At 40.4% G+C, this 23,610-nt stretch overlaps 1 long non-coding RNA gene across 1 annotated transcript; it reads left to right on the top strand.

Annotated features, from left to right (window-relative positions):
* Positions 1-19,051: 19,051 nt before the first annotated feature.
* LOC113253666 (uncharacterized) lies at positions 19,052-22,950 on the top strand. The gene is made up of 3 exons (XR_003315511.3): positions 19,052-19,364; positions 20,695-20,750; positions 22,833-22,950. It is a non-coding gene; the product is annotated as an uncharacterized LOC113253666 (long non-coding RNA).
* The last annotated feature ends 660 nt before the right edge of the window (positions 22,951-23,610 follow it).

The raw sequence follows: 23,610 nt of genomic DNA, 5'->3' as shown, positions 1-23,610 counted from the left end.
TATACCACTGCTAGGAGATGCCCAATAAATATTCATTTGAAAGAAAGCCTACCCATAGGAAAACAGTTTGGAATCCCTTCGATGAAAGTCAGAATCGCAAAGGCTAGAACCAATTGCATTTTATTCCTTTCCATCCTCTAAATTTACTAGTTGGGAGAAAGGTAGGAGGCGGCTCGAAAAAAAAAAATGGATGTCTTTCCCCCTGATTTGTGCCAGTTGGGAGTTTTATCACTGCCACCTGAATCGTTCTGCCATTGAGTGTGCTCATCGTTGAGCGTATCATCTTCTTGAATGTAGTGTACACAAATGGTTATTTCAAAATGAAGAGGCACAGCACCTTAGGCACCTATATAAAAGTTCAGGATGGTTTTGCTAATTGAGAATTTAGGAGCCCAAGCCCCTGGATGCAGCACCTAAGGAATCGTTTTACAACGTGGAAGCCATTAGACAATATGGACCTTCTATGAATGAGCGGGAATCCTTGCGGTGGGGGTGGAGAAACTGCCTTCCAAGTGCATATTCCAATGTGGAATCACCAGATAATAATTCATGACAGAGATACAACATATGCTCTCCTGATAGAGTGGGAGTTACAGGACACAGAGAGCAGGTAAGCAGCAGAACCTCCGTGAGTTACGGCACCTCATTGCCATTATAAAACATCTTTATTGGGAGGGAAAATGCAATATTTTGGTAGAAGGAGATGAAGGAGGTAGTCTGGATGGCTCACTTATAGTAGAATGTGCAATTTTACAGCTGGGATATGCCCGTCTGCTCTGTGTCTTTCTTGACTCACAGCCTATCCTGAGCAGGCAGTGAGTATACACACTTTAATCCGCAAGGCAATCAAGGTGCTTAGGTAGAACCTGGGAAATGGAGAATTTTATGAAAGGGAAGCCTATATTTTCTACGCAAAGTTCTCAAGGGCCATCCTCTCCATCCCTTTTTAAATGTTAATTTGATTTGTGCTACTCCTGGGAAGCCGTGTTAGTGGTCATTGTGTGTGCGTTCTTGAGGCAAATGCACTGATTCCCCCATATAAAACACTTTGTTGTTGTTGTTGTTTTACTGTTCAAGTTTGGAAGTGGCTGTCATTTCATTTTCTTAGCAACGTCTTAATGCTAAGAACACATCATCGGAGTCACATGCAGAAGCCTGGTGCCCTCGGATCCTTGAGGCTTACAGCAAATGTCTGCTTTTCTTTCCCAGTGTTGTAGTGGCAGAGAGAGCAGCTTATAAAGTCATCAGAGAGTTGCAGTCGATCTGAATTTTTAGAGCTGTAAAGAAATTGACCATGCAAATCCTTCAGTGAGCTTAGTGTGGGAGATTTTTTTTTTCCCTAGGAATAAGGGAAGGGAACTCATACTCTCTCCAAAAAGAGTTTTCAATCTAGTGTTTCTGCATTTTTAATTCTTTCTCATGAAAGGGTAAGTTAAAAGATTTGAACCCTTTATCTGCTTGGCAAATCAGAATATCACAATAACATGAGGAAGGTTTATAACCAAAGATAGGAGTCACGGAGAATGGAGATGAAAATGCATGATATTTAGAAGTCTCTAGTCGACCTTATCATTTTCATCAAAGAGAATATAATTCCTCTATGCAAACATATGAGTGAATTCCTATATTCATTCTTTCTTAAATCACCTGCTTGTTTTTTGAAATGTTCCTTTAAAATATTTTGAATCTCAATCACATGTTGAGGGGTTTTTGAAAGCTGAGAGGTCATCAATTTCATGATTTCAGTGATATGACTCTGGAATGTCATTATTTTCCTCTTATAAATTTGATCAGTAAAAGAATCCCATAAAATGGTCATGGTGATTCCCTGTAAGGTAGTCTCCTAACATCTAAGTTTAGGAAAGAATGTTTCAAAGGGTACTTTATGTTGATACATATTGCTGTGAAGTCTTCTTTATTTGTTATTGTCTTTTAGAAAGCATGAAAATGTCTTTTCTATTTGGAGTTGTTTTCAGGAAATATGGACTCTTGTGTCTTTCGTTACCTCCTGGCTACACTCACTTTCTATGCTATTTGTGAATCTACATTATTCATGCTTACAAGCCCAGCTGTAAAAGAAAAATAGAGAGAATGAATGAGTTCTAAGGATCAACATAAAAATACGGCCTGAACTCCAGCCAAACCTTGAATCTAACTCACTTTACCTAGCTCACCACTTCCTTATTTCATACAAAAATTCCTTTAGTCAAACTACTTCTGTTTGAAAACCTACTTATCTGAAATTAAGTTTGATGCCCAGGACTTTTCTTAATTAAAATGATAAAGTCTATAATATTCCGTGTGTTCTGTACATTCCCAGATTCCCTGTAAGACCTGGAAAGTTTTCATATCAATCAAAAATGAAGAAAAGTACTTCGTTTTGTTACTCCATTTTTGAAATTTAGACCTCTTTATTTTTATTTATTCACCAGTCGGAACATTGTGTGGCTTTCTTTGAAGCTATGAAAAAATTAATCCAGAATGGCCCCAACTTCACTATGCTAATATTCTGGGAGGCACGGTCCTCAGAGACCATCTTAGGCTGGCGGCTGCTGCTTCTGATGCTGGTAAATTGAAAAGCAAAATACCACCGACACAGTGAAAAAGCGTGGTCAACTTTACAGCAGACTTCATTGTTCCTGCTGTAATGTACTGCTCTCCACACATAATAGTGACTGATGTGGGTGATCCTTTTCACTTAGGGGAAAAAACATTTCTAAACTCATTTTATCAGCTTCAGAGTTTCATATGTATAAAACAGAGAATTTTATATGTGACAGGGCTCAACACTGGGACTAAGAGATCTCCAAGCCTGGAATGAAAAACATATAGTTTTCTGGCAATTTGAGCCTTTTGTAAATTTTCCTCTCAAGCTGATTCACATGGCTGAGTAGAAAAATGTGTATTCCTCATTGAACTCCAACCGGCAGCTTCCTAGCTTTCTGCCGTCAATTGTAGTGAAATCATTGTCAATTAATCAACTGGAAGAGCAAACACCTGCCCAATTTATTATTATTTTTTTACAAGTAATTAGGGGGTCCAATAAAGCAGCAGGAGTAGATACATTTTCAGGTAAAAGCATATGTCAAAACCTGCATGTTTCTAAGCAGTCCCATAGCAGAGAGAGAGAGACAGAGACAGAGAAAGAGAGAGACAGAGAGAGAGAGAGAGAGAATATATATATTTCTTCTGACGACAAACAACCACAAAGAAATTCTGAAATGTGGAACAAAAAGGCTTGTCAAGCAACGATCTTTATTGCCCGGGATCCCAGCACCTGCGAGCACATTTAAGAACATTATGTGTGACAGATACATGTAGGTCACTGCTGTGTAGGCGGCATAGGTTCCGTTGGCCCGGGTACAAACAATGAGCTTGTATCTACCAGTTTTATGTATATTTTGTAAGCCAGACAACAGAGACAGACTGGATTTTGTCTCTTCTCCAGAGAGAGGGAGAGGGAGAGAGAGAGAGAGGAGAGGGAACAGGAGAGAGGGAGAGAGAGCAGGAGAGAGGGAAAGAGAGAGAGAGAGAGGGAGAGAGAGAAAAGCAGCCGGGTGGCAGAAGCCCATGTACACTTGCACAAAACAGGTGGTGTTCTAGTTAGGATGCCATATTTGCTATTTAGGGTTCTTGTGATCTCTGGAAGGGTGGGTAAGCTATAGGGTGCGTAGGATGAATCTACACAAAGCATCCCTAGCGCTCCAAGCCTACAGGCTCCGAGCGACCTGGCACTCCACATACCGAGATGGGTTATCTCAGCAAGGCTGCTACAGAGTCTCTGTGAAATTTGGGTTACCACATTTAGCTGTGGGATTACAGCACATAATACCGCAGATAGGAGATAATGCCTGAGGCGTGCGGCTGTGGCAATGTAAGCCTCGCAAGGCTAATTATGGCAGATTTGGGGGTTGGGGCAGATAGAGGTGAGGCAGGACGTGGAATGGGTAACACAGCGTGGCTTGTGGCTTGCTAGTGGCTGTCACGGCATACTTGTCCCCACAGCCTGGTACCTCACCTACCCTGAGAACCCAAACAAAGCTATAAAATGTCATTCTGTGCCTCCATCCTTCTTTCTGAGGCAGACAGCAATAAATCAGAATTTCTTTTTCTCAATAGGACTCCAACAGCACATAAAAGGGCAGAATTTATTTTTATTTTTTTTCTCTTACTTTTAACTGTCTTTTTGGAGGCTGAAGTGATAGGTTAACATTTTCTCTCCGATGGCACTGTATGAGTTTTTTCTTTAATGATTCGTGTTCACTGCTTCCAGTGGCCAGAAGCTCTCAAGATATTTATGAAACAAGTTGTCACCTCATGGTACCTCACCAAAACTTTGTTTTTTTTCACATTTTTGTTAGTGAGCTTTATATCTCACTGTATTTCTGTTGAATAATCTTCCCAGCACTTGGACAAGTCCTGGACAAGTCTGGTAGAGTTCAGAATAAAACTAAACTGTGGTGGGTGATAATGCTTGCTGGTCCAGCTGTCTCAGATTTTGAACCTGTTCACATTTCCCATATCCCAACATTTCCTTCTGATTTTCGAAGACCATTTGAATGCTTTGTCAACTCACAAAGGCCATTACCTCGTCTCAATGTTCTCAAAAGGAAACAATGCTTATCATAATCTGTGACCTACTCCTATAACTCCGTGGTTGTGAAGCTCAAATGTAAAAGGTGTTTCTCACATAATTGAAGTACTTCCAATGTACTACTGTCTTGTAATCTCTCCTCCCTTTCTTCCAGGTGCAACTCTTATTAATCTTGGAAAAAAAGCACAATGAGATTTGGAGCCTCTAAAAGACATAAGTTGTCCAGAAAGTCTTCAGATATATTCTGAAAAATACTAAATATTGTACTTATTAGTGCTAGTCCGGATTATTTTAGGAACTCTGCCTTTTGGGCACATGTTAAAATTATATTTCCTGCCTCTTTGTGTTTGCACGGAGCCATCTGACTAGTTCTGCACAATCAACTGTGATCAGAAGGGCTGCAAGTCACCTCTGACCCAGGGCATTTAATGGCTGATATATGTAGGAGACTTTGCAGAGCTTTCTCTTTTTTCCTCTAGCATGGCAACTGGCCCACTTTATATGCTAGCTCTTCAGGTTTGGTCCATGAGTAACTATAATGAACACAACACTCCTGCTGATCCTTAAGAACATGCTGGGCATGGATCATGAGCAGGCAGTCAATGTGTGTTGAAATAAACCATTGACATTTGCAAGGCTCTTTGTTACCTCAGCATAACCTAGCCTATCCTGACTGTTAAACTAGTTCGCTGGGACTGCAGTACATGTGGTGTGCAAAAAAGTGGTGCCAGGTGAAACACGTTTGGGAAAAGCTAGTTTGAACAAGATGAAATAGGCTACGTCGGCTGTTTCAGATTCCTTAATGGCCTGTGAACCTTCATAAGTCTATCGTAAGGAAATTAAAGCATCCCAATACAGTACTTTCTATTTGAGGATCATCCCAAGGGACTCACGTGCCAAGGACTGCATGCCAGGTCTCCACCACCTCGCCAGCCTTTGTCCTCCTGTGACAGCATCGGGACAGTCTTCCTCGCTCCTTGGTAATGGTGCTGGTTTCACTGCCGTTCCAGGTTCCCTGTAATCCATTTGCTTGAGGATATCTATAAATCCATTCCCCTCTTGAATGTTAGCTAATTTCAAAGGCAAGTGTATAATATTTTGCACATGGAGGAGAGAGCGGTGCTATTCTCTAGAAGGTGATATATATATATATATATATTTTTTTTTTTTTTAAAGCGTAGACTTTGACATTTTTCTGGCTCACTAATTTCTTTTCTTTTTCTGATTAAAAAATACACCTCGTTTATGAGAAAAAATATATTACCATACGTGCTACAAATAGAAGCCAACACACCAAAGAAAGTAACTGCTGCTAAAAGCTGGCTAATTGAAATGTAATTCATTAGTTTCAACCAGAACTGGCTCCGTGTGTGCGTGTGCGCACGCGCTCACACACACACGCGCTCGCGCGCACACACACATACCAGTACACATACGCATAGAATTTTGGCCTCACAACCCTTTCCAAGGTTGCATTTATGCTCTTTATCTGGCAGTGTTTTTGCTGCACTTGAGAAACTGAAAAAATCTATTGTATTGAAAACTAAAGGTGGCCACTCACACACAAAGTCAGTGACTATGTTTTTTTCCATGACTATTTTCTGCCTGGGGATGATTGTGTAGACGCCAGCCTAACAAAGCATTCTGTCTGTCAGTGGTGTGCTGAATTTGGAGAGAGTGATCAGAACTTAATTCTCAAAATGTTACTCTGATGCAAATCGAGGCCATTCTATTTCAAGAGACTCTAGTTTCTTTATTCAAAGTCACCCTGCATTTCTGGAGCTAATTTGGTCTGAAAAGTAACCGGTTAGGTGAAGAACCAAAGTGTTTCCAAGCCTGAGGCTGCAGGTGGCTGAGATAAAAGTAAATCCCAAGCTGTTAGAAGAAGAAAAGGAAGCGGTGGAGGAGGGAAAAAGGTAAAATAAAGAAGAGAAGGAAATGAAAAGGAAGAAGGAAGAAAGGAAGGAAGGATGGAAGGACGGAAGGCAAGAAGGATGGAAGGAAAGTAATTCTGCTCCCGCGCTCATTGACTTTCTGAATTGACACACGAGCAGCCCAGATCTTATCAGATAATACACACATTTAGAAATCCGTCTGCACGTGTCTATGTTCCTACAGCCCATTCTGCCTAGCTAAAACAACATCTTTTTTTTCCCCGAAAAATCTGTTTCCTTCTTACATAGTCCAAATGTTAGAATGTGGTTTGAATTCTTTTTTGAACATTAATTTAAACAGTATGGGAATAGATCAGCCCTTATAAGTCTAAATAAAACTTCCTTCGACATATATAATATGGTGTGCTTATTTGGAGGCTAATGGAGCTGGAAAGAAAAAGTGGGAAAGAGTTAAATACAGAAAAGAGTAAGCTTCATGGGAGTTTTTTCTTATAAAAATTTAATTGCTGCTTATTTTTTTTTTCCATCCAACCTATTTAGCAGAAATTTACAGCAAAGCTTTAAACTGGTTTTCATACCAGCATTCCAAATGTTCGGATATTTTGACCTGAACAGAAAAATGCAAATAACACAGTGCCACTTAGTGGAAAGGGAAAAAAAAACCATGTGGATGAGGAAGAAAGTCAACAGGCATCCAAATCGTTGCCTGGAATTATAGATACAAGTCATGTTTGACATTCAGATGCTATGCCTTTTGATGGCTTTCAATCACATTAAATTTCTACTGCCACAATAATAAGTAAATTGTGTCACATGCTATCACAACAAACATTTCCAAAAAGAGCATGGAGGAATCCATTCAATGCTGATAGTATAGAAACATTATAAACTCTATTCGCTCAAGGAGAGAAATTTTACTAACTTCTTAAGGTGAGGCCGTCTTGTAAACTGATAGAACCATATAATTTTTGTAGCTATATGAATTATAATCAGACACTTAGACTGTGCTCAACAGAGCACCTTTCTTCTCTGCATTAAGGCAGAAGTCACATTCTTAGGAAAGCTGGTGGATCATTCACTTCCATAGTGTTTTGGGGACCTTGAGAAAGCCAGAACTGGGGTGGGACCACATCTCTCCAGCTTATGGTGAGTCAGGGGCCAGGGCTACCAATTTCCTTTGCAAGCTGAATATTTTGTTTCCACTAAGAATGAAGGTCAACTCTCTAAAGTGAAGCTTTTTGTAACTATTGTTGCATTGTCCTTGGGGGTGAGTTTTCTAATACCTTTAGGTGTCTCTCTGTGTACCTATTAAATGTAATCATCCGCCAAGCTATCCCATAGCTTTTCATTAGTCTAATATTTTGCAAAATTCACAGCATGCATGGACAAAAGCACTGACTCTATTTATGTACATATAACTTGACACACCCAGTAAAGAGCATCAAGGCGCTCTTTCCCTCTCCCACTCCCTCCTGTTCTCTGTTGAAGTTAGAGCTTATTTATCCAGCTCTGAAGTGCTCTCAAAGTCTGCTTCCTCCCACTGCCTCTCAGCTTCCCAACACGCTTATAAAAATGCTACCTTTGGATACTAGATTTTATTTTTACAGCCCACCCCCGACAGCACTGCACTGTGGCCCTCACCTAGGTAACTCAGCAGGATACGTTCAGAAAGTCTGTGGTCTTCCATTGGGCCAAGTTGTGATCTTTTAGGCTGCTAGTGCTGAATGCAAATGGCAGCCCTGATGGTTTTACAAAAAGTATTTGAGGCATCCTAGACAGCACTTGGGGAGTCAGCATGGAATTAAAGATGAACAGCATTCACAGCTCTTAATCAGAAGCTCTTTCTACAAGAAAAAAAGAGAAATTAAAAAAAATGTTCCTACATTACCTACAGTGTTGTTAATGTAACTTTCTATTTACATAATATGCAAAAAGGGCTGTCTGCAAACTGCAGTAATCTATATGGAATGAGGACAAAAGATACTGATTTCTCTAAAATGTTCTTGTTAAGGAATAATCAAGAAGTTAGAACCTCTAATCTTGCAGTCAAAGCAGAAGTTTGGGAGATTTTTTCTTTTTTTCATTTTGCTCATGTATATATATTCACATGCACAGACGAGTACAGACAGATTTACAGATATCAAATATATCGTCTTTAACATTCAGGAACTAAATTAAACTTCAAAGAAAAAGTTAAAGTTCCCAGTAAAAGAAACATTTATTCACTTTTGATTTAGCCTTAAGCACTTCCAGCAAGTTTGCTCCGAGATGTCGAAGGAGAAGTTAAGGGTGTGTGTGTGTGTGTGTGTGTGTGTGTGTGTGTGTGTGTGTGCCTGTGCTCCTGCTTGTGTTAGAGGGAGAGAGACAGAGAGAGGGAGAGATGAGAAGGGGAGCAGGGAGGAAAAGGGAGGGAAGAAAAGACAGACTAGACTGGACTGGAGTGGGATCGCATGGAATGGAGCCCGCGAGGGAGGGGAAGTACGGTGAGGTGGGAAGAGGGAAGGCGAGAAGGAAGGAGGGAGGAATGAAAAGATTTCCAGATGTTCTTTCTACTCCCAGTCCCTGAACTTTCCAGTCTTTTGATCAGCGGGAGGTGTATTTTACCATGAGTGAAAGCAACGCCTAAGGGAGCTTCTGGAGAAGGAAATTTCAAGGCCAAAGCTGTCTAAGAAAATGTACGACTGGTTGTCAATTCCGTCTTCCATCTCTAGATGATGATAAGGAACATTCTGGTTGACATCAACTTCAAGGGGACAACATGTAGAGAAAAGCACGTCTAGGGCAACACAACATCGAGCCAGCAGGAGATGACGGGATGAAGTATTAGCACCTGGAAATGCATTTGCAAACAGCTAGTAGCTAGTAGCCAGTACCGTTAGGACCACTGTGTAAACTGTGCATCCTGTACCAGGACGAGCTTCCCAGAGCTGGATTCAACCCGCTGATGGTCCCGATAGGCCTTTGAATGTCTTATTGACCTCCGTGTCCTTAGGGTCCAAAGTTGTGCTAAATTCAGGTGTAAAAACGTAAATCATCAGAAAGTGTCAGACTGACAAATGCGTATTTCAGGACTAGCATTGCTATCCGATTTCCCTTGGAGTGCTTCATGCACACCAGTTAATCCGCCTGCTGATCAATTTGACTCTGAAATAGAACGATAACTTTACAAATTCACATTATTAGTCAGGTTTCTATAGGGAGATGACAACAGCAAAGGTTTCCAGATCCAAACACCCAGGTTTGAATCCCAGATTTAGTTTGGACTAGCTCTGTGTCCTTGTTCAATTATCACATTACTCTGCACTGCCATTTTTTCCCTCCGTAAAATAGGAATAATCATAGAAACAATACCTCACAGAGGCTTCATGGGGGTCAAATGAGAGCATCTTTGTGAAAAACCTTTTTCGGCCATGACTAGCACTTCCATGGGCCTTTTAGCGATTTCTTTATGTGTGAGGCTGATAACTGGTAACAACATCTCTGAAAATTGTCCATTTTAAAACTCTTTGTGCCATACTGGGTGGTCTAGAGTGCTGGGTCTCTTAGTCAAGCTGTTATACAGGCCCTTATAAAGAAAATCCAGATCTCCTTCCAGAATAAAATGGGGCTTTACCTCAGAATCCCTGGGGGAGCCTGTGTGGAGGTGGATGCCCTTGTCAGTTTTCCCATGGAACAGCTTATCTACCACCAACCAGTCTGGTTCCTAAAGCTCAGGGCTTTTTCCAGTTAGCATCACAGGGCTCTGAAATGAGATCTTACTTTCCCCCTTCTGATTACCCCCCCTCAGAAGGGGGAATGAAGCACGAGAGACTATGGACTCTGAGAAACAAACTGCGGGCTTCAGAGGGGAGGGGGGTGGGGGAATGGGATAGACTGGTGATGGGTAGTAAGGAGGGCACGTATTGCATGGTGCAGTGGGTGTTATACGCAACTAATGAATCATCGAACTTTACATCAAAAACCAGGTATGTACTGTACGGTGACTAACATAATATAAAAAAAATATTAAAAAAATAAATAAAATAAAATGAGATCTTTCTTTCTGCAGGTGCTCTTCTTAGCACTCCATATGCATATCTCATTTAATCTTGCTGAAAGTGCTGCGTGAAATTTTGTATACGGTGATCATCCCCATTGTACAGATGTGGAAACTGAGGCTTAAAATCTTAAAAGCTGTCACCCAATTAGTGATAAGGGAGGTCATAATTAGCCACACACTAGACTCTAAGGCCCATGTTTTTATCCACTTATCATGATACTTACTTTGTTTTCACTTTCCCCCTCCAGGTCCTAGCAAAGGCTTTGTCAGGAAAAAGAAAATGCAAAGGAGATAGCAGAAGGCACAGAGACAGAACAGTCTGGCAGGTGCCACAGTGAGTGCCATGATGGGTCAGGCTCTAGGCTTCCTGCTGGGCATTGCAGTGCAGGGACTAGAGTCACGGTAAAAGGCATATGATAAAGGGGGATGGATGAGAGGAGACATCCATGTCTGGTGCCGAAGGCTATGGGGGAAGAACAAGGAAGGGTTTTTGAGATATGAAGGGCTACCAGATCAAGATTTGGAAACTGACTGCCTTCTGAGAAGTCATCTTAACTTTCTTGTTCGGGTTGGGGGATCAGAGACGATTTTACATCTGGTGTGACACAGTAATAGGAAAAGTAGTAACAAAAGGGAGGCCATTGTGTCATCTGAATATGAGGTGGCTTGCGACTACAGCGTTGAAAGTGACATGGAGTCAGGTACTAGAGGATGGGGAGTCTGTCTTCACGTCCCTCCCATTGTCACTTTATCCAAGTACCACAAACTATCATTCCATAAGGGAAAGGTCCAAGAACTATGGGGTGCTTTCAACAGATGTTTCTGGTATACTGTGTCATATGCCCTCAGCTCAATTCTCAGTCCATACAGCCGTTGGGGGGGAGGGGGTTGTGCATGCCCGTGACAGTCCACCTCAGGCAGCCAGCTCAGCACCTCTCTATTTTTCTGTCCTTGGGCTTTACTTGAAGCCAAGAAAGTCTGCTCAGAAGGCATGCAGATGGCCCCGAGGAGTGGGGGGTTAACACCCCTCTGAATAGTCCTCCACTAATGGGAAGTGGGTGTTCGTGGATATTTGCCCAGGCCTCTGGTCCTTGGAGGGACGATTCTGATGAACTTTCTATACATTTCCTCACAAGTCCCCGGCTGGCCTGAGCCCCAGTTGCTCACCGCAATAACCAGCTTGGTAACGCACAGTTTATCACTTGTGCTATGGCCCATCTTACTCTCCCTGTTCCCTCATTTCTGCTGCCTGGGATCACTTCCCAAATAAATGACCTATATCCAATTCTTTCTTTTGCCTCTGCTTTCAAAGGAACCCAAGCTAAGAGCTCAAGGTGTTTCTGTAGATTCTTTCTTTCCTACTACTTTTTACCGCCCCAAGTTACTTTGGCTCTAATTTCTTAGGGGCAAATCCTGTTTTAGTTCTGAGAAATCCCAAAGCTACTGCCAGTTGTGAGAGAAGCCGCAGGCAAGAATTCTGACCTAAAGAAAGGTAAGTTTCACCCTGAGTAATAACAATCTCCCTCCACCCAATGAAAGGAGCAATGAAAGTACTTCCAATTACTGGCTGTTGCCTTGAAGACCGTTATTGACGCCCCTCAATGACAAAAGGTGACAATGACTTTATTCAGAGGTATTAATGTTTAAAGTTGGAGGTGACGAGTAAAATGTAACTCTCAGTAGGTCATCAGGGTGGAACTATATTCTTTATACTGGAAGACACAGTTTTGGGATGTACCCCCCAAGTAACTCTACACTCTAAATGAGGCCTTTAATGGGTGCGGTCAATCTATAAAATGGAGTAAAACCTCATGTACAGATATCACAGAGGGGCGTGCTCTGTGTTTACTAATTGGGTTCTTATTTTCATTTCTGTTCTCATCTTTAATAATGCGTTTATTTGAACCAAGTTGCCCTTCTTTCATTAAACTTAGAAGTAACTATCAATGATCAATACGATGTATGAATGTCTAAGGAAGAATAAAATTATTATAATGATAGCTAATGAGTCTAGCATAGTATTTTTATGTAGCAATCAATATCATCTCCCAAAATAACTTCTAAAGCACTGACCTCCATTGTCTTTGGGGCATGGTTGCTACCGCAAAAATTGAAAAAAAATTGACAATATTAAACTCATGAACTTCTAAAAAGGTGCTGCAATTCCAAGGCAAACAGGTAATAGTTTTGAGAAAATCAGCACTTTTGAGTAGCAAGAGCATGTATCGTTTAAGCACCGGATTCCAAGAGCCTGACCCAAAGTTAGAGACACAAAAGGATATATAATCAGTCAGAATAAGTGATTGCCACCAGCCCAAACTAGATAACGCAGGCTGGTGAGAGAAAAGTCAGAAATGCAGCAAAATGGATTAAATGCCTAGAAGCTCGCTGGAACGGGGCACTTCTGTGGACCTCTATGACAACAAGGAGGGCTGGCCATCCCTGAGAACTAGATGCAATTTTGCGTGTCCACAGATTCCAGAGAGGACAGGACCTGACACTAGGATGAGAATCCTTCCTCGATGTCATGACACTTCCCATATCCCTGAAACTTAGATATCAACCAAGGAAGATGAGGATGGGAGGAGAAAAATGTACAATCAAGTGGCTTTAAATCTGAATGGACTGATTTTTGCATTTTTCAATTTGGGGAGATTTCATTTAAAAGTTCGTATTTCCAGTTTATCTCATAAAATCAGAAGATCTGGTAACACCAGGGGCTCCTTCTGGCCCGGAATTTTCCCACTGAACATTATCTGCCCCCTAACCTTAGTTCTCTAGTTTGCCCCAATCCCTACCACTCCTTAATGTCTTACACCTGGACCACTTCACTCTCCTAAATTATTAGCCTGAGGCCTGTAGGTATTTACATGCCTATTTTTAAGTTTAGAGGGCAAAACAAGGGAAAGGAGTTGTGCAGAAGATATACGTTTGTTTGCAGAATAGGATTATATTTATCAGGTTAATTCTGTCAATGGAGTTACCACTTCATGCCCATCCAAATCAGAGGCTGTTTTACCTAATCAGTCACTCCCTGCTTTTCTTGTAAAAAGGTTGCCACCTACACCCCATGAGACTGGGAGAATAGAAGCCTTAGTCCCTACTGGGTGTAAGTGGATATAATAATAATAATTATAAACATATATATACACATTCTGTATATGTGTCTGCATATACGTGAATCAGCTCCCCCAGCACCCAGCAAGTTTGTCTGTATCCTCCTATAGCAAAGCTTAGTTAGAGAAGACTCGACTTTCAAGTTACAATTATGAAAACAAAACTGGTTTCTTCTTAATTTTGTAGATACCAGGTTTGCATACAGCATTAGCCATTTTCCTGTACATTTCCATTAGTAATGTCTTTGCTGATTAGTTTTTTCTAAATTAGCATGTTTATCCATTAGCATATCAATATTGCTGCCAACCATCCTCTTAATTTTTAGTTTTCTTGTTGCAACAAAAAAAATTTTTTGCCAATAAAAGCAGGCATTTCTTAAAGCCTTAATTAACTCCAGCACAATTCCTTTTTGCTTCTTTAATAATAGTGTGTAATATTTACTAAGATTATAGATTTTGCCTTATTCAAAACCACCGCTCATTCGAATAAGCAAAATCTTCACATTTTCGGGTTTGGCATTAACACAGTCTCCTCTTGTCAAGAGTTTCACTGAGTTCTGGAATGCTTTGGAAATGCTGTACATTTTCAAGATAAGCATCAAAGAAACTTCAAGGACAAAGATTCCATACATGTAAGATTTTTTTCTAAGTGATTATTGAAGCAAGTTGGACTTTCAGTAACCATGTCAAAGGAAAAAGATGATGGTCCAAACGCAAATTCTCTTGGCCAAGTCTCTTTATCTATATTACCCACCACAGATAAGCAGAATTCTGGCTGACTCATAGCTTTGATGTGTACAATTATATAAATTTAAAGTCACCTACATCAAATAAGTAACAGTGTGTTTAACAAAGTGCACAGGAAGCACGCTAAAATATATAGTCTGTTAAAGACTCCTGTCTACACTGTTATTCAAGGTAGGTTCTTTTGTCTGTAATGATTAAATATCTGCAATAATTTTTTTTCTGCTGAGTCTGTGGAGACTGTTTAAGTTATGCTTACCTAATTCTAAGCACTGTCTTATTAAGGTAAGTGCTAGTAATTATAAATCTTTATGTGTAAGTGTAGGGTTTTTTTTTCACACCTTTCTGGTGATTAAGAAGGAAAAATGAGGAAGAAGTTGATGATATTGATGATTGTATCTCACATACTGTTTGTGGGAGTGTAAATTGTCACTGTGTTTCTGGAGGGCAAATTGGCAAGATCTCTCAAATGAGAATGTCCTTTGCCCTAAAAGTTCCACTTGTGAGAATTATTCCTAAGGAAATAATTGGAGAAGGCAGAGATGAATGTACAAGATGTTTGTAATCGTGGGGAAACAAAAACTAGTCTCAGTACCCAGCAATCAAAAATTGTTGAGTAAATTATGAAAACCCAAGCAATGGAATACTAGGAAGCCATAAAAACGGATTGGATCAGGGACGCCTGGGTAGCGCAGTCATTAGGCGTCTGCCTCCGGTTCAGGGCCTAATCCCGGTGTTCCGGGATCGAGTCCCACATCGGGCTCCTCCGCTGGGAACCTGCTTCTTCCTCTCCCACTCCCCCTGCTTGTGTTCCCTCTCTCACTGGCTGTCTTTCTCTCTGTCAAATAAATAAATAAAGAATCTTAAAAAAAAATGGATTGGATCAATCTCTATATAAATGAAAATGAAAAGGATGTATATTTAGTATTTAAAGTTTAAATACAGTTGTAGAATAATATAGATAATATGATACAGTAAGATATATTTATATATGTAAATACAAAAGCCCAGAGAGACATGAACTAAACCACTCAAATTGTTAATCTCTGATAGTCCCATTATGAGGGCATTTCTGCTTTTTAATTTTATTTACTTCTGTATTGTGTAACGTCTTTGCAATCGGCTGGTCTCGTTCAAGAATTGTCTGTATTATTTATTTATTATTTTAGGGTTGTGTTCCAGCACTCAGACACTCACTTTTCTCTTTTCACCTTAATCTTCTTTGGGAAGGAAGTCCCTGTCGTGTGCCTCTTGGCTAAGCACCGTGCCCACCCCGACAAGGGTGTCAAGGCAGCTAGACCCTCTCTCTTTCCACCCAGGGCTATAAAGCACACACATGACATTCTTTCTCCAAGACTTGATGCTAAAGAGAGTGACTCAACGGCACGGGAGGAGTTAGCTGTAAGGTTCATTGTAGAGGCAGAGGGGGCATGGAACCCAACCAGTCCCACAGTGTGACCCTTGCTGGGTGGGGTGTCGCTGCCCAGATCTTGGAACATTCCTAGTTCTTGTCCATTTGTTAAACCACCTCCCCTAGCCACCTGCCACTGTATGAGCCCTTGCTATACTTCTAGCTAATCTCCCTCTGCCTTTTGATGGCCATAGTCTGCTTCTGACTGATAAGCGTGTTTTGTTTCATAAGAGAAAACAAAACTATGTTTCTGTCTATCAAATGAAACAAATAGCATACGCTATTTAGAAATAAAAGCCAGGACACTGAATAAAAAAGCAAGGGGGAGAAAAAGAAGGGGAAAAAAACCAAAACAGAACAAAAAAAACCCTTTTGATTCCAAATGGGTGTAAGTGTGGGGCAACCAGGTGCATTATGATATGGACAAAAAACCAAAAGTGAGAGTAAAAGTCAGTGTGTGTGTAACCGTGAGCATCTGATCAGTGTAATTAGTATATGTCAGGGAGAAGTTCACCTCTGTTTTGCTTTTCATAAAATAAAACAAGGGCTTTAATATTAAGGGTTTAATTCTTATTGTTCACTGTGGATTTATTGAACTATGAGTCCCTTGAGAAGGCCTGGTTAATTTATTTCATATGAAAGAGGTATCTTCTGTATTGGAAGTATTGTATTTTATTCAGTTTTGAATTGCTAAACTATCCAGACTTGTATCTTTCCCTTACTAAGATGAGATAGATTCATGGAGTCACAAATAATAATAGCATCATAAACAAATAAGACTGAAACGGTTTATATCATGATTTTCCTAAGCTGAAGACATAAATGTTCCCTTTTTGAATACCTGAATAATTCAAGTAAAGGTATTCTTTAAACTTTTCCGTATTCATATCTAAGAACATAAAATATTTTCACAATACAAGTACATTTACCAAGAGCAAATGTTTAAACAAAAGAACCAGGGTTCTTAATGAAACACCCTCAGGAAAATGTTTAAACTTTGCCCTTAAGTTTACTTTGTTCACTAATAGGCTTCTATTTCAAGTAGAGAGTAGGAAGGGTAAGTTCAATGTGTTAATAAGAAAAAAGTAATAATATTTAATTAATTCTGGCTGAACACACATGGTTTAATATACTTGGCAATATCATTCCATCACATGATATGATAATTTAATGGAACTTTTTTATTTAAATTGCTGGCAAGTTTATGAAATTATAAAGCAAATAGGCCATGCACTTGGGTGTAATTGACTGTATAAATGTGTTTTATACTATACTGTTGGCAAATTAGCCAATCCCTGTCACGGAATCAATTATTATCTAGCTGAATTCCACAAACACAATAGCAGAAATATTGCATTTATACAAAAAACACCATGATTGTTAATCTTACATTGTGCATCTTAAAGCAAGCAATAAACATTTATACACTGGATAATCGTCTTAAGATAATGCCACTGCCAAATGATGCACATTTAAAGATTCCTTGTTGTTGGAGACAGTCGTTTGGGTTTTATTTGTGCTTGCCTCTCCGGATCAATGAAGAGGATAATGGAAGCTTCGGTAGTTCGAGTCAAGTAGGGGTTCAGGCATTTGACCTGCATTTAAGAGACGCACACTGCCCAAAGCCAGCATAGCAGGCTGCGTGCATACCTAGCTCTGGAGGCTTTAGAAATCATAACAATGTCACGTGTTAAGACAGAGCTATCACTTTCCAAGTGCTGTCATGCACACTCTATCTTGTTACCTTTCAGAGTGAAAACTGTGGCATGGATGACCCAAAGAAGAACCCTGTTTCGTCAGTTTCCAGTCTGGCTTAATTTAGCACAACTTATTTGGAGCAGAAAGCGGTGTCTTTCTTCTCCAGTTAGCCCTCCAGTGTTCCCAGCCGAGGCTGCTGCAAACTGCTTGCTGGGAAAAGCCTTGACACCAGCTTTTTGGGTTCTGGGTGGTCCAGGATCCGTGCTTGAGATAACTTAAACATTTTCAAAACTGAATCTGATGAGACCGAGTGTCCCTTCTCCCCGCCGTTCGCGTTTAAGCTTCAGAAAGTCTGCGAGGCTTACTTTTTTCATTTGATGAGAAAGCTGAGGCTTAAAGAGTCAGAGACATTTATCCAAGACGACACAGAGAGAAAGAGACAGAGTACGAATGTCCGTCTCACAAGGGCTAATTCAAAACCTTTGTTCTTTGTGCTAAGACAAAAATCCAAACAGCAAGACCCTCTTCCCATAGATGCTGACCAGAAACCGAGTCTGCAGGAATAATGCTAAAACGGAGTCAAGAGGGAAACTAGTAAGCATATTCCTTACAAGAATATTTTTCTCCTTAAAGAGAGCACATTCTTTTTTCTTTCAGCAGTTCAGCAGGGAGTAGATTTCTTTAAATATCCAGCTGAAGCAAGTTATCTCCTCTTTGTCTTTTTCATATTCGCTTGAATACATATACTTATGCCGTTTGTTTTAGTAGACGGTTTTCTGCCTTGTAGTGAGATTTGGACATTCCTTCCATCCGGAAGAGTTTTTTGGCCTTAAGAGTTTCTTTCTGTTGTTTTTTTTTAAATGCTGGCCTTGAGTTGAATCAGTTTCTCCACTGCTCCGTTTGCTTCCTCCTCTTTAACCTTTGAATTTCTTCCGAGCCTTATTCTCACCGTTGGAGTAGTCAGCCACACTGTTGGAAGAGCTCTGTCTCCCAGAGATTTGCTTTGCGGGCCCTGAGGTGGAGGAATGACAAAAGGGAGAAGAGAACCTTGCATTAAAATACTGAGTTTTCATTTCTATTGGGCTGCGTGGGTGTGTGATATTCAATTAATATTTGACAATAGCGGAAAGCATAATACAAGTAAGCCTTGCCTCCAAGCCACAACTGTGTTTAGTATAAGTGAATGCATTCTTAAAAACTTAATAGCTTTTATCATGAGATTTACCCATCTTTAGGGTCTCCAAAGAGCCAGTAAACTCTTAAAAATCTGCAGAGGTCTTTCCTTACAAAATCTTTCATGAAATACATATTTGTCGAATGGCAAAATTTGGTCCCTGGCCACTTTCCATTCCTTGCTTCGGAAGAAATGAAGCACTGGGATCTGGCTGTGACTTTTATAATAAAACAAAGGTAGATCTCAAGAAACTTCAAAAACAATCACAGATGATGAAGCAGGTTTTCCAACATAGTCATTAGTTTAAAGGTATATATCAAACTTAGAGTGACTGTAAATTAATTTCTGTATCCTTCTGAATATCCTTTTTATAGCCATTGGATGAAAGCGAATGTTTTCCAGCTTACCTTGCCCCCAGCCTGAAAAATGTGAAAAATGATGAAAAGAGGAGCAACAAATTTTACCACCTCATCAATCAACATTTCAGATTTGGACAACAATATTTTTCCTAGAATACCAAGGAGAGCTGTGGCGATGTGGATTACAGCCTACCTCAACCATGGAACTTTCATCTTTTTCTTGCTGACATAATTTCGACATTCATTCGACAAATACTTGTTGGTTTATTTAGGATTCTTGCTACGTGAAGCATTTAGCTCCTGCACCAGTGTTCTTAACTGAATGACTGGCTAGGTGAGTGATTGAATATCCAATATTCAACTGCCAAATCTATCTGTGTGTGTGTGTGTGTGTGTGTTCCACTGGATATCCCCAAATTGTCTCAACTTCAACAACTCTAGACGTACAAAAGCTTCAGACTCCCCCTAAAACAGGCTCCTCATTTAGTAGCATTTATCTCCTTGGGGAAGCACAGCTACCCAATCCAGAAATCTAATTGGGAGACCCAGTCTAGACATTTTCAAGTGGTCTTGAACCTCTTTGTGTAAATCAAAGAACCCACCAATCAGTGAGTCCTTAACACCTGCCCATCCTGCCTCAGAAATACCTCTTCTCCCTCGATTTCACTACGGTTAGTTCTGACATTTGTGATTTTTCAGTCCTAGCTATACAAGTCATCCCCTGACACAATGCAGCAAGTCTGACTCTTTCCCAGGTCATTCTCTGTGTGGTCACTAACTTTTTTTTTTTTTAATTGAAAAACTAATTTTATATGACATTCCTGTGCTTCAAAACCTTATGATGCCCCCATCTTGGACAGGATAAAAGCCGCGCTACTTAGCATGATGACAGGGTCCCTCATGATCTTGCCCACTGCACCTCTCCACTCTTGTCTCCCAGCACACCTCCACACCGAAGCTGGTCCCACCAGACTGGTCGTGATGTTGTATTTGGAAACAAGAATCTCACGTATTTCCATGAATATAAGTGCAATTTTTTTTTTTTTACAAATTGATCTCTATGGGCCTCAAATTACTCAGGTATTAAATGTAGCTAATAATATTGAATACTTTATATGGATGTTGTGAGGATTAAAATAAGCTAATACATGGGAAGTACTCGAACAGGCTCCAGCACATGATACATTTGCAACAAATATTAGCTATTATTGTCGTTAGTGTGATTCAGATATTGCTTTTAGTCTAGGAAGCTTTTATTCTCCTCGTCCTCCTGGACAGTTCTGACCCCTAATGACCATCCTCTTTGGGAAGCCATCTCCGATGTGGCAGGAGAGCTACCCCTCTATACATCCACGGTTCTTTGTTCATTTATGTAATAGAGACCTGCTTGACTTAAAATCGTATATTGGTTGGATTGTTTGTTTCCTCCATTAAACTTTAATATCATTAAGAGCAGATACAAGGTCTTACTCCTTTGTGGATGCCTCGGAAAGCTAGCAAAGTGCCAGCCATTTAGTAGGGGCACGATAAATGATTGTCGATTGAATAAAAGACATCTGTTACATGACATTGCACAATGAAGTCTGCTGTGTGACCTATCTCCAAACTTAAGGGGACTTTAGAAATTTTAAAAACTTCTAATAATCCATTTCCACCCCTAATAGATCTTGTCCTAGGCTGTTGAACAGTGAAAATTCCTGCTCGGGGGCATCTTTCTCAGGTGAGGTGGAAGGTTGGTCCAATCTATTGTTTTCGATATCATACTTCAGACAGAAATGGGATGGGTGGGGCAGAAATATTCTATCTTACCTTATCTTACTTATATTTTCTGAGTTTGAGGTATAGTATATCTATGCTAGTAAAACTCAGAAAACATTTCATTCATTTACATGTGATTTATGCTGGAGACCTGCCAGAAGAGTGTAGATATGAATCAAAAAATGTGATTTATTGTTCCCCGTATAGAAGTAATTATCTGTGCCCATAAGATTCTCCCAAAGGGACAGCATGATATTTAAAACAGGAGAATTTATAGCTCTCACACATATTTGCATCTTTTACGAAGTCGATAATATTTTGAAAAGAATTGTGTGGAATATATGGGTGCCCTCGGGCCTACAGAGTTCCAACGCATCCTGCCAAATGTTCTATACTGTAAAGAGCTCCAGCGTGATTGGCAGTCCTCAGCTTGATCGAGGGGTGTGGAATATTAACTTCTTGAGGTGGTAGCCCTTACAAGTAACGGCTCTTACACCCTAGGTTTTCTCCAGGACATTTTCTCAAGTGTGTTTTGGTACTTCCCAAGTGTCAGGGGGAAGGAGAATTAATTTAAAATGATTGATGATTTGGCAACCATGGAATGAGAATGATTCACTCCTTCCCTCGTTGGCAGTCAAAACTCAGTTCGGCTTCCTGCTTTCTGCAACCCGTGAAAGTTTTCTAAGTTGTAGTAGGTGCTGGTGACTATCTCCGTCAGAAACCTCAGCTGACTTGCCAAAACAGGAACCAGGAGGGGCATACGATAGGTTATAAAGGCTCACATTTCACACAGATTTTTCCACAGCTGAATGCTAAGATGACAATGGGCGATTCAGGCTTGGGCCACTCGAGGCAGATGTAACTGGTCAGAAAATGGTTCAATTTCCGCTGTTTGGGGAGATTTTAATTGATTTGATTCTTAACTACCAGTTCCTTCCCCACTCCCTGTCTAGCCAAAATTCCCAAAATTGGAAGCGCTTGTCCGGTTATTATCAGTTTATTACAACAAGATCCTCCCTCTTAGGGCTTCTCAAACTTTAATATGTATGTGAATCTCCTGCGGATCTTTGTTAAAAGGTTCGGTGGGTCTAGAACTGGGGCCTGCCTTTCTAACAATCTCCCAGGTAATGCTGCTGGTCTGCAGAGAACACTGAGTCTCGAGTGTCGAGATGCAACCTCAGACCAGCGTAGATCCCTTTCTGCCCCTCCGGGTTTCCTCTACTCTGCAATATGCAGGAGGAAAGTAGCTATTTTAGAATAAGACAGACATTCCAAAAAGCAAAAAGTCCTTCAAAAGTCATTTAGAATTGGAGAGGCTTAGAACTGAGAAATGACATTTCTGCTAATCTCTTTATAGATAAACAGGTCTAGAATTGCCTATATTTTTGGCCTTTTTTAGCATCCCCCCAGCATGTCAAGAATAAGAAAAAAGTTAATTAGAGGTTTATTTTCACATTTCTGAAACTGAAATCCGTTCTAGTGATATAAGGGGCAATCTTTAAACTTCTTAAAACAATCCAAGTGATATGGCAGCCACCCATTGGCTGGGGTCCTGTAAAGGTTACCATTTGTGTCTCATCTGGACCTCTTGGTGTACCTCTCGAGTGTAGGCTAAGGGGAATTTTCCTGGGTCAAATGGGGACCTTCTGGCTGGGGCGGCTACCAATCCAGCCCCCCTCCCCCCCACTCCCCACTGCCCTCAGAGCTAGACAGATGACCAGATCCTCCTGGCATACCAAACCCCAGCTCCCTTGCCTCAAGCTGGGCCCAACTCTGTAGTGCAGCTCATGCTCCAGGGCTCCACATTGGGTCAGGCTGCAGATGACCTCCACGTGCGTCAGCTCGTTGCTTGGTTCCTCCCCCTGCTGTACCATGCTTCCTTCACTCACTTAAGTTGAGAGCACTCCCCCAATAAACTCTTAACACCATAATTCTTATCCCAAGGTCTGCATCTAGGGAACTGATCTGAGATAGATTATGTCAACTTTCTTCTACCAAAGTTAAGAAATGCATTTTAATTCCAGGAAATGTCATTGGGTTCTAGGAAGAAAAGAAAAGAAAAAAAAGAAAAGAGAAGAGAAAAGAAAAGAAGAAAAGGAGAAAAGGAGAAAAGGAAAGGAAAGGAGAGAGAAAAAAAGAAATGAGCCATCTAAATGGTTGAAAATGACTCTATGATATGGTGGTAATATTTATTTCTTGCTCTATTTGTGGTTTAGAATAGAATAATTTGCTCATCCTTAGTAGAAGGAATTATCAACGTTGATTTTTTGCTTAAGTACGATAAGATGGGATAGCTCTCTCTGCTAGCCGTGTCTGCAAGGATAGCTAATGCTATCGGTTCTTCAGCCAGACCCAGTCACTTCTGTTCACCTTTTGAAATGCAAAAGTTGATTGGGCAAAAAGCAAACTCTCATAGGAGCAGGGCATACCCTAGACTGTTCAGGTTCATATAGATTAGCTGTGTTCATATTGCAAAGATTAGGCAATCATCTATGGATGATGTCTTCTTACTTTATCTGGTCTTTGAATGAATGGGGAAGTTATAAATAAAATGTTGTTCAAGGAGGTGTATAAATAAATTGGCATAATTAGGTGTCATAATTAGGTGCCCAATGCTGTTCCAGACACATTTACATAATTGTCAGTGCTGCAATGAAAATAATTGTTTGCCAGGATTGCTTCTGTTAAGGCTGATAGTTCCTTACTTAGTATAGTTTGTTCTAAGTGGTTGTTTGGAAAATATTCTAAACTCTGATTGTACACAGACTTAAATTTGGTTTATTCTTTAAAAGTAAAGCAAAGGGCAAATATCTCATTTTTGG

Source organism: Ursus arctos, unplaced genomic scaffold, assembly GCF_023065955.2.
Source record: "Ursus arctos isolate Adak ecotype North America unplaced genomic scaffold, UrsArc2.0 scaffold_20, whole genome shotgun sequence".
In the NCBI taxonomy this organism is placed as follows: Eukaryota; Metazoa; Chordata; class Mammalia; order Carnivora; family Ursidae; genus Ursus; species Ursus arctos.
This window is presented reverse-complemented; position numbering and strand designations above follow the sequence as displayed.